Here is a 10,106-nt window from a genome sequence, read left to right on the forward strand (position 1 = left end):
TGCAAAATTTACTCATAAAAGATTTATTTTAGAGTTAGTAAATTCCAAAGGGCAAACATGTGCAAATTACAATACAGGTAAGTCAAAAAAGGAACACACAATTCCAAATCATTTTGCTTTCTGTGAGCTCAATATTCTGTGTGAATATACCAGAGGGGAATTCCAGTGCATGCCAATATTTTCTAGCACATAATTAAAGAGCCAAAAAAAAAAAAAAAAACACATGATGTGTAACACCTTGGAAAAAACATTTATATAAACACAATGTATTTTTCATGTTATTCAACTTGGAATATACCCTACTATATTACACTATTGTAATAAAAGAACTATACCTTTAAGAGGTATAATGAATCAACAACTGACAATATCCAAATGTGATCAGAATACTATCAGTATACAATTATTAAAATTAAGACCAAAACGGTCATTTCTCTACATGAGAGATTAGCTCATTTTCGGTTACTTTCAATCAGAGGAGAAAATGTAAGTGTTCCCTGTACAGACAGAGGTTATTGTAGCTAGATACCATCTGGAATAGGAGACAGAAAGAAAGACAGACACACACCACATGGAAGTTGGGTAAGATAAAGACCTCACAGTTGACAGGGAAAGCAAAAGTTCATTGCTTTGGTCAGGATGTCCAATAAATGGTAAACTCAAGGACGACTAGTTCACTTCAGTGAAGCATATGGTCTCTGACTTGACAAAAAGAGGGCAGATTGCCTCTTTTAGGGAATCAACATTTGACACCCGAAACATTTGGCCCTTTAAGAGTTACCATAAGCTCAGAATTGTAAGGGGTAGGTGACAAAAATGTTAGCCAAACGTCTCTGCTGCTCAGACCCCTGGCAGACAGCGTTTAACAAATATCAGTGGGTCAGCATGTTTTTGTTTCACTCTTCTTTGCTTTGTACTTTTTGTTCTGTGTTTATCCATGTATAATTTCTATAAAACGTTCTGTGAAGCTCTTAGCCTTAAGTGGTGCTATATTTAAGAACATCTCTTTGCTTACACATTATTGAGGATTACTGTCATGCAACACAAAACAGGTTTATTGCTTTTTTAATATTGATTACTACTGCAGTCATTAATAGTACAACACAAAAAAACAATTATTTTGCTTCAGAAAAGAAACAAAGACAATAAGAAGAAATCATAATCAGTGAACTGAGGACTAACATGAAAGAACAGTTTAGTCAATTTAATACAGAAAGATGAAGCTCTGAAAATCTACTACAGTCATTAAGTAATATTATACAGCACATCTTTAGTAACTAAGGCAGCAAAACAAAAAAGAAAATACTAACTTATTGTTAAGGTTCTTGCAAAAAACATCAATATTTCCCAAGAAAGAGTGGAATTGTGGACTGCGTAATAATGAATTGCACACAGACTCCATGAGAAAGACTAATGGTATAGGAAATGAAAAAGCAACTTATAAGCAGCTTAGTACATAATATACTCTTCTGCCAAATTAAATACTTTAATATATTTCATTTAAATCGAAAGACTATTTGAAAAATTCAAACTGAAAAATGCAAAAGCAACCAAGCTCCATTTCAGGTACTTGGCCCTTAATAAAAAGGCACACACTGCTACTTTTAGTAACTTCAATACTTTGCAAAAGACAATTATATTGCCAAATATTCCTCATAATTCCACGGCCACATACAGTACTTAAATGTGTTAATTATATAAGTTAACTGAATTTCACACAAACACCAATATACAATGAAAAAATGCCTTATTTAGAATTCCATTATACGAGTGTCATGTCATTATATCACTTGTATTCACAAACACGAACGCTGTTGTAATACAGAAAACTAAAGATTTATTCACAAGAAAGAATAAAATTGATTCATTCATAAAAACCTGGTCATTATGGAACAGAAAGCACAATAACTAATATACGGTAATTATTCATTTCATTCTCACTCTTTAGAGTGACCAAGCCTGTGAGGGAAAAAAACTTTATTTTTGCTTTCAAGCTTGCTTTACATAATACGCATTTGTCCTCGTCTTTTTTTTGGTATGCTTTACTATTGTTGTTGGCCTGCCTCAAACTCTCACCAATTTGAGGTGCAAGTGGTACAATGGCTTGAATGTTGTAAATAAAACTTCATGTCAGACTCTGCATGCTTGTAAAAACTATATAATACAGATAATTGCTGGCAAATGTCTTCTTTTTTGTGCACAATGCAACTATAACACTTTGATAGAATAAAGCAAATTTAAAAAGACAAAACCTATAACAGAAGACAACAAACAGCTTCTAGATTTGAGCCCAAGACAATGAACAGAGCTAATCACTATGCAAAACTGCTGCCCACCTCTACACTAAACTACTAAAACAATAAAACAAACAATTAGATTAACAGATTGAAATTAATATGTTACCAGATTTTTATTCAAAACATAATTAACAAAACGTTTTGGTTTTTTATCAGTTGACAATAAAATGATTTGTGATCCAAAATCCTACAAAAGACATAACAAGAAAGCAAGAAAGCACATGAAGTTTTCAGAAAGAACTGCAGCACATACTGTATGTAGACATACACAGTCATCATATCTGAAAATATTCAGTTTTAGTGCATTTGTTTGCAAATGCCTAAAAAAAACTCTCTGTATACACTCTTTCCCTTTGAAATATCATACACACATACATTCTGTTTTAAACCATGCAGGCAGCTGTAAGGATTCCATTAGCTCCAGTCTACACCAGCAATAATTGCCTAAATCGGCAGACAGGAATATTACTTCAAGACAAGTCACTTTAGGACAGACTAGAAGGATAATGTTATTCTAAGCACAATAAAGCAGCAGACTTAGAAAGAAGGAAACCAATCTTCCTGAAAGCAACTAAGCTGATTTTGTCTGCTTTTTAGGGGTCACTGGCTCCATGTTTACTTTAATAGGTTAAATACAGATATTTCCTAAGTCTAAAATAAATGTGTAATTTTATTCATTAAGGCATTCAAATATACCTAACAAAACAAAAATATACAAGCTGTTAACTTAAAAAGAAGTACCAGTAAGTAATTAATTTCTGGTAAAAAAAATATGCCTATTTTTTAATAATCACATTCTTTCATGGATAACTTTAATGCTAAAATATGTCAATCACTTTGAGATTGTAGTAATTATTACTAGCTCTCAAACTGACAACAGTCTTCCATTTTCACCCTGACGATTAAAGACACTACATTTTATACTTCATTATTCATTCAATACCTACTGTTATGTACGTTTTATAATCATGCTGAAAATTGGTTAGGATAAAGCGGGTTTATAAAATTGATGGCTGGATTTGATATTTATTTAACTGAAGCGTTTTGCGAATGTAACCTTTATGAATGGTGGTATATCCAATTGTCTTACCATTTTAACTCGACGCAATGGGTTATAGACTTAACTGTATAGCAAACCTCTGTTTCACCCTATACTGTATTTGGTTGAACGTTTATCAATACGAAGTGTACTTGGTGATGATAACCACTATGAACCATGCAATACTCTAAAACAAAGACTGGCTGACAATATTCCTTCTTTGTCTTATTCATACAATATAATGTCTCCTGTAGAATGTACTATATATACTGTGACAAAAGTGTGCAATTAGAGTTGATCAGAAATGGACAAAAATCATATTTACAAGGATAGGAAATGCAAATTAATTTTCTATCCACAAACAAAAATCAAGTCAGTGGTAAAGATGGAAGAATCATGTAGGGCAATGGAAGCAGACACATAAGCCACAGAAGCGTGGCCAGTCCCAATGCCTGTACAGCTTCAAAAAGTGAGCAGACTGGTAGCAATAACACATGTGAAGGCAAGCTGCCATCATCTTCACGAGACTATAACATTCTAAAATGCTAAAGTTTTCTGTAGCAGTGTGGCGTGTCACCTGCCTTTTCACTTTTTCTTAATTGGTCATTATGAACAGCCAGCTTCCATTCTAACTACAGGTTAGTTGATGTGGTGCACTGCTCTGCACAGATAAAGTGGACAAGTAGACCCTGGAGATGAATTTTAAATGCCCGGTATAAAAATAAATCATATCAAAATACATTTTTTTAAATGCATGTCAAAGGGCATCTTTCAAAAAACATCCATCACAGGTCATACAGTACTTAACACGTTTTGAATACCCATTAAGCAGGCCAGTTTAAAATGGTTCCAAGAGCTGGATCTGGCCCAAGGGCCTTGAGTTTGATACCCTTGATCTAAACCATTACAGTTCTCTTTTGCATAGATAATTTGAAAATGCCACATAACTTAATATGCACTGCTCTGCAATGTGCAAGAAAACTCTCAATTACTTAAGAGTGTGCAAAGTCCAAACTGACTATGGCCAATAGCCAAAATTTGAAGCAGAATAACCACTGTGCCATGCATCCCAAAGTATGAATTTTTTTCATTTACTTTAATAAACCATATACATTAATTTTATCTCAAACGCTAAATACTCAAATGCTAACCTTAATTCATTTTTTACTTGTACTGAAAAACTGGTTAACTGCTTTGCAAAGATCTTTATAATAATGATTTACAGGTATAGTATACCTATATATGGACGAAAACATAGTGATGACTTGATACATTGAATGGTCTTGCTTGTTACAATGATTTTCTCTTTATAACAGGAAACATATTTTATTAAATGTAATGCATTGCTTGATTTGACTTAACAGGAAAGGCTGATAACAATGAAATAATTTTCCCCAACGAGAATTTTTTAAAACTGGCTAATGGTGAACAGTAAATACACACAGCTACCAAGTAAAGGATATTGCCTTTTTATTTACACACAGATAACTTATCTGCTCAAAACTGCACAAAATGTCTAGAAAACAAATAAAACTTGTGTATTTGCAATGGGTGCAAAACAGGAACCAATCCCGGCCTGGTAGCCGTTCCAATTTAATTCAACTTGATCTAAAAATGGATGGATCTATTGTTGAACAAGCACCGTATAACTGTCTAGTATAAATGGAAAACGACCGGAGGGTCCGAGCACAAGCTCATAGTCGAACAATGCCAATCCGCTGCATCTCGGAAACGTCACACAAAAGAAAAGGACGGCGCCCATTGAAAACGGAAAGTATCAATTGTCAGGAATAGCACGACTACATGAGCACGTAAAGTATACAAACTGAACAAACCTTTAAAATTAAGTGGCCACACTGTAGCATGTAATATTTCAATGACAATTAAAATCAAGTATATTGTCCTGGGTGTTAGTCAATTGTAGGTGGTATAAGAAGGGTCTAACTGATGAGTCTGTATTTTTCGTCCTGTGAATACAATCTGACAGTCCTGTGCAAGGCAGGGACGCTCACTCTCACCTCACCTCGGCCTTAAAACTCCCTGCCACGAATTCGGACACTCGAGCCTCCGTGCCTCACAATGCGTTGTCAGACTAGGTCTTTTTTCATGCACAAAGACAAAAAATCTTACCTCGTGTCCATTTTTCTCTTAAGTGCTGCTTCTGTAGTCCATTGGCTGTGACACCCACTGTCCAAAGATAAAAGTCCACCCCAAGTACTCAAGTCCATTCACTTCGTACGCCGCATCTCAAAAGAAGGCGAACGGCGTATGACTGAAGCTCTCCGTGCCTTTGGTTGCATGGAACGGCTCGGCTGTCACAAGAGGAGCTGGAGGGGAGTGTAGGCTCTTCCCCACCGCCTCCTTCTACTCCTGCAGTCCCCACGCTCCTATTGTTCAGCCTTTGCCTTTTGTTTCGGCTCCACACCGCCGCTTTCAAACACCATACGGCATACACACGCACGGCTCACACAAAGGCGCCCGCTGCTCTTTCCGCGACTCCCGCCCTACCAGCGTGTCGCATACCCGACCGCGAGCGCCGTGCCACAGGAGGGTGCAGTCATCCCGCTCCGGGTTATCCCGTGTAACTCGACCGCCGCCTTTTTCCTGCTTCGTACTACACGTTTGAATGAGAGAGAGGTAAGGGAGTGGCTCCGCCTCAGACTAGTATTGTATGTTTCTGGGCAAAACGCCAGTCGCGGATGTAGGCTCATGGTTTACCTAAAAAAACTTAAACGAATAGATAAATATGGATGATGATGAAGCGGATGAAAGCGTTTGCCAACCCTGCGTACTTCAACAGCATTTGCCTCTCTCGTAAACTTGACGAGAGCTGCAAATCGAACGCAAATTTACAGTCCAGTCCGATAAGCAGTACATGGAGATGAGGAGCGAGAGCATCTGCATGCTGAAAGATCAAAGTGCATAAGGAAGAAGAGCCTAAAATACATTCAAACTCATAGATTTAGAAGAAATCACACCCTTTTCCTGCCCAAATTCAATATATGAGCTCATGTACATAAATAAGATGGCTCAGAGGTTAGCACCAAAGCATGGTCGGTCTAGTTATGTCAGTTAAAATGACCATATAAGTTTAATGTTTGTGTACGTCCATCCCGTATATTCATGTCGTTTGTCCAGGTACTCTTCACTGCTGTATCCTACTGTGAATGCTTTTAAATTTACAGTACATCCATAAAATTGAGATTTGGCCTGTCCCATGTTTGCGCACCTCAGAGAGTGCCACCACTGAAATGCAGAGTTTACAAAGCTCCTCCAACAGCAGAGCAAGGTGATCTTTATGCCGGAAAGACAAGACATTCCACACTCCTACCCAGATAGGCCTCTTCAAATTGGGACCCAAGTGCTGCTGTGCAGCAGGCAACACCTCAGCACCACACCAGTTCTGAAAGAAAGATTCACTGATCTTAACTTTGCAGACAATACCGTCATCTTTGTGGAGTCAATGGAAGCTCTGATCAGGCCAAGGGGACATGTAACACCTGGGTGCAGCAGATAGTAATTTTCGGTGGGTGGGACTGGACCATGTGTGTGCCTGGGGGTTGCCAACCAGGACCCCAACCTGTTTCTTTGTGTGGTGGGTGCGGCAACATGCTGTACCACTGCAATCTCCCCAACCTTACTTGACCTGATCTGACTTGTGGTAGACATGCAATAAGGACTTAATTGTACACCCACCCATCCATCCATCCATTTTCCAACCCGCTGAATCCGAACACAGGGTCACAGGGGTCTGCAGGAGCCAATCCAAGCCAACACAGGGCACAAGGCAGGAACCAATCCCGGGCAGAGTGCCAACCCACCGCAGTTAATTGTACATATGATGATAAAGGTAAATTTGAACTTGAGGCTTCGGTGCTTGGTCTACTTTGTTTCCATCTTTCATATATTCACTGGGGACTGGGTTATCCATAACCATAGCCTAATGTTCCACTCAAGCACTAATGAAAACAAGGTCTACATAACATTCCTACTCCTGGAGGCACATTGCACATAGCACAGTTCCTGCAAACCTCAGTGACATGGGCAGTTTCACTAATGTCAATTTCTTTAATTATAGATTCTAACAAAGCAGAGTAGTTTCATCCAGGATCAGCAACATACCTCATATGGAATACAGGCCTTGTCAAATCATCTCATGGCACTTTCTGAAAAGTCTAGTTTTGTTCTCCGCAGTAACTTGCATTTTAATCATGTTTGTCAGCTGAAGTCAAGACTTCATTCTAGCTCTTATATAACATTTGCAGAACATGTCCCTATTACTCCTTGTCAGAAGCTCAAGTTGTCATACCATAGTCATCTCATTACTGATATTCTCTCTTTAATAGCATTCCCTCACATTGTATCAACAAACTTACAATAAATGAAATTTAAAACAGAATTGACCTGAACCAAATGCAATTATCACATTACACATTAACTGGGTAAAAATATTTAGAATATTCTATGATACTTTACTAGTATTTCCAAAGCATGAAAAAAGTCGTACTGTCCATCACAGAGTTATAGCAGATGTGAAGGGTGTCACTTTCCACATTAAAGGAACACAGTTTCCTAAGGAAAAAGAGCCTGCTCTGCCCTTTTTCTCTGTGTTTCAAGACCAATCTAACCTGTCATTGATGTGGACACCAAGTACTTGTAGGAGTGGACCACCTCTACACCAGACACAAATGCTCTTTGTTGTGATCAATAACCAGTTTCTTGGTTTTGCTGATGTTAAGATGCAGACAATTCTCTTTGTACCAAGAAATAAACTTTCCACTTGACTCCTCTCCTCTGTCTCATCTCCTTTACCAATACACCTTTTCTGCAAGTGACAAGGATAAAGATAAAAGGAAACAGGACTGTTCTGTACAGTGCTCCAGCATTGCTCATATTTATATCAGAAACACAGTCCTTGAGTCTCACAAACTGCGTTCTGCCTGACAGACAGCCCATTATCCAGGACACCACAAGCTCATACACCTGTATATCTCTGAGTTTACCTCTTAACAGTGATGGCTAGTTGGTACTGAAGGCACTGGAGAAGTAAAAAAATACATAATCTTCACAATTCTGCCAGTTTTGTCCAGGTGAGGATAAGCCTTGTGGGTCAGATATATCATTGCATCCTCTACAACAATCTTTATCTGATAGGCAAACTGCAATGGGTCCAGGTGGTCTACCACAAGAGGACTCATATAGTCCAGGACAAGTCTCTCAAAGATCTTCATGATTTGAGACCTAAGTGCCACTGGTCTGTAGTCATTAGGTGAAGAGGTGTCTGCCTTCTTTGGAACAGGAACAATGCAGGATGTTTTCCATAGCAACATCCCTTTGTAAAGCCTTAAGGACAGATTGAACAGGTGGCAGAGAACACCGCAAAGTTGGTCAGCACAGGCCTTATGAACTCGAGGACTGACTTCATCTGGTCCCACAGCTTTTCCTGCATGTAGCTTCCTCTATTGTCTCCTTACTTACAGTGTCTCCTGAGACACTGCAATTGAACATTGCCCCAGATGATAGACCAGTTCTAAAACCTTTTTGCTTAGTTTTTATTCTCATGGTGGCACGTCTCCTTCTCCATCTGTGGACAAACATCTCCTGTAGTAAAGTGTAGATGAGCTTCTTAGGCACTCGCAATTGCAATGCCAGTAGTCGATTATGAGATTATTTAATTTACCCTTGAAGCCTTCAGGTCTTCTTCACGAATCCATCCAGGTTTGCAGCCCGTTTGAAGTGCAGTCATAACAACTGGCACCTGGGTTTACATGCATTGTAGTTCATCAGTAAATTTAAAATCCATTTATTTGATTTCTAGTGACTACTATCAGTGACAAGCCTGAAGCCAGATCAATTCTAATTTTAAATAAGACTAGTAACTAGTTAGTAACTATTAATAAATAAGTTCAGAAAAGAAAAACAGCAAGAAATACTTGGCTTCTGTTAAAAGACTGCTGCTGGCACAGCATCTGTATTTAGGTGTAATTTGTATAAACCTGATTATAATTAGAATGTAATTAATTATAACAATTATAAATATTATCATAAAAATGATTTTAATTAAATACGTTATAGTTATATTTTAATTATAATTGAGTGTAATTTGTATAAACCTGATTTTCATGTTTGCTTATATCCAGACTCTCCCTAGTAGGCTAATCATGGGTGTCTCAGTCCAACACTGTTTTGTAGTCTTTCTTGCTCTGTCAAGAACCTCATCATGGTGCATGTGAAATTATTTTCATTCATTGTGCCCTTTTTGTTTCTGGATGGATTAGTATGTCAAGAGAATCATACATTTAATTTTTCACAGAATATTGTCTTCAGTTTAGATTATGCCAAAATACTATTGTTTCAAGATGACAACATTTTATATTGTGCATCCTTAGTGATCTATCTTTGTCACATCTGTTCAAAATTTTGCCCTACCAAAGTTAGGCCTCATCCACACATACTCGTGTATTTTTTAAAATGGGAGTTTTACTCCTTCGTTTAAAAAAAATCCCATCCACAGTGCACCATTTAAAAAAAAAATTTCCATCCACATGAAAACAAAAAATCTGCTGTCAAGAGCATGAAACAGACATAGATAACAAAGGGAATGTCATTTATTATAGATTAATGTCCATCATCCTTTATTTTTTCAGATGTGTGTTCAGCATAAGAGAGGTTAGGAGCATGCGCTGATACAGCACATTGGCTGCACCTACCACATGACAAACCAACTCAGGATCCTAGATTGGGACCCAAGTGTAGCCATGCAACAGGTG

At 37.8% G+C, this 10,106-nt stretch overlaps 1 protein-coding gene across 1 annotated transcript in view; it reads right to left on the reverse strand.

Moving 5' to 3' along the window:
* arhgef15b (Rho guanine nucleotide exchange factor 15b) overlaps positions 1–5,975 on the reverse strand; it is a 122,132-nt gene extending 116,157 nt beyond the window's left edge. The window contains 1 exon segment of the mRNA XM_051925437.1: positions 5,467–5,975. The gene's annotated coding sequence lies outside the window, so the exon portion shown is untranslated.
* Between the last annotated feature and the right edge of the window lie 4,131 nt (positions 5,976–10,106).

Source organism: Erpetoichthys calabaricus, chromosome 3, assembly GCF_900747795.2.
Source record: "Erpetoichthys calabaricus chromosome 3, fErpCal1.3, whole genome shotgun sequence".
Lineage (NCBI taxonomy): Eukaryota > Metazoa > Chordata > Cladistia > Polypteriformes > Polypteridae > Erpetoichthys > Erpetoichthys calabaricus.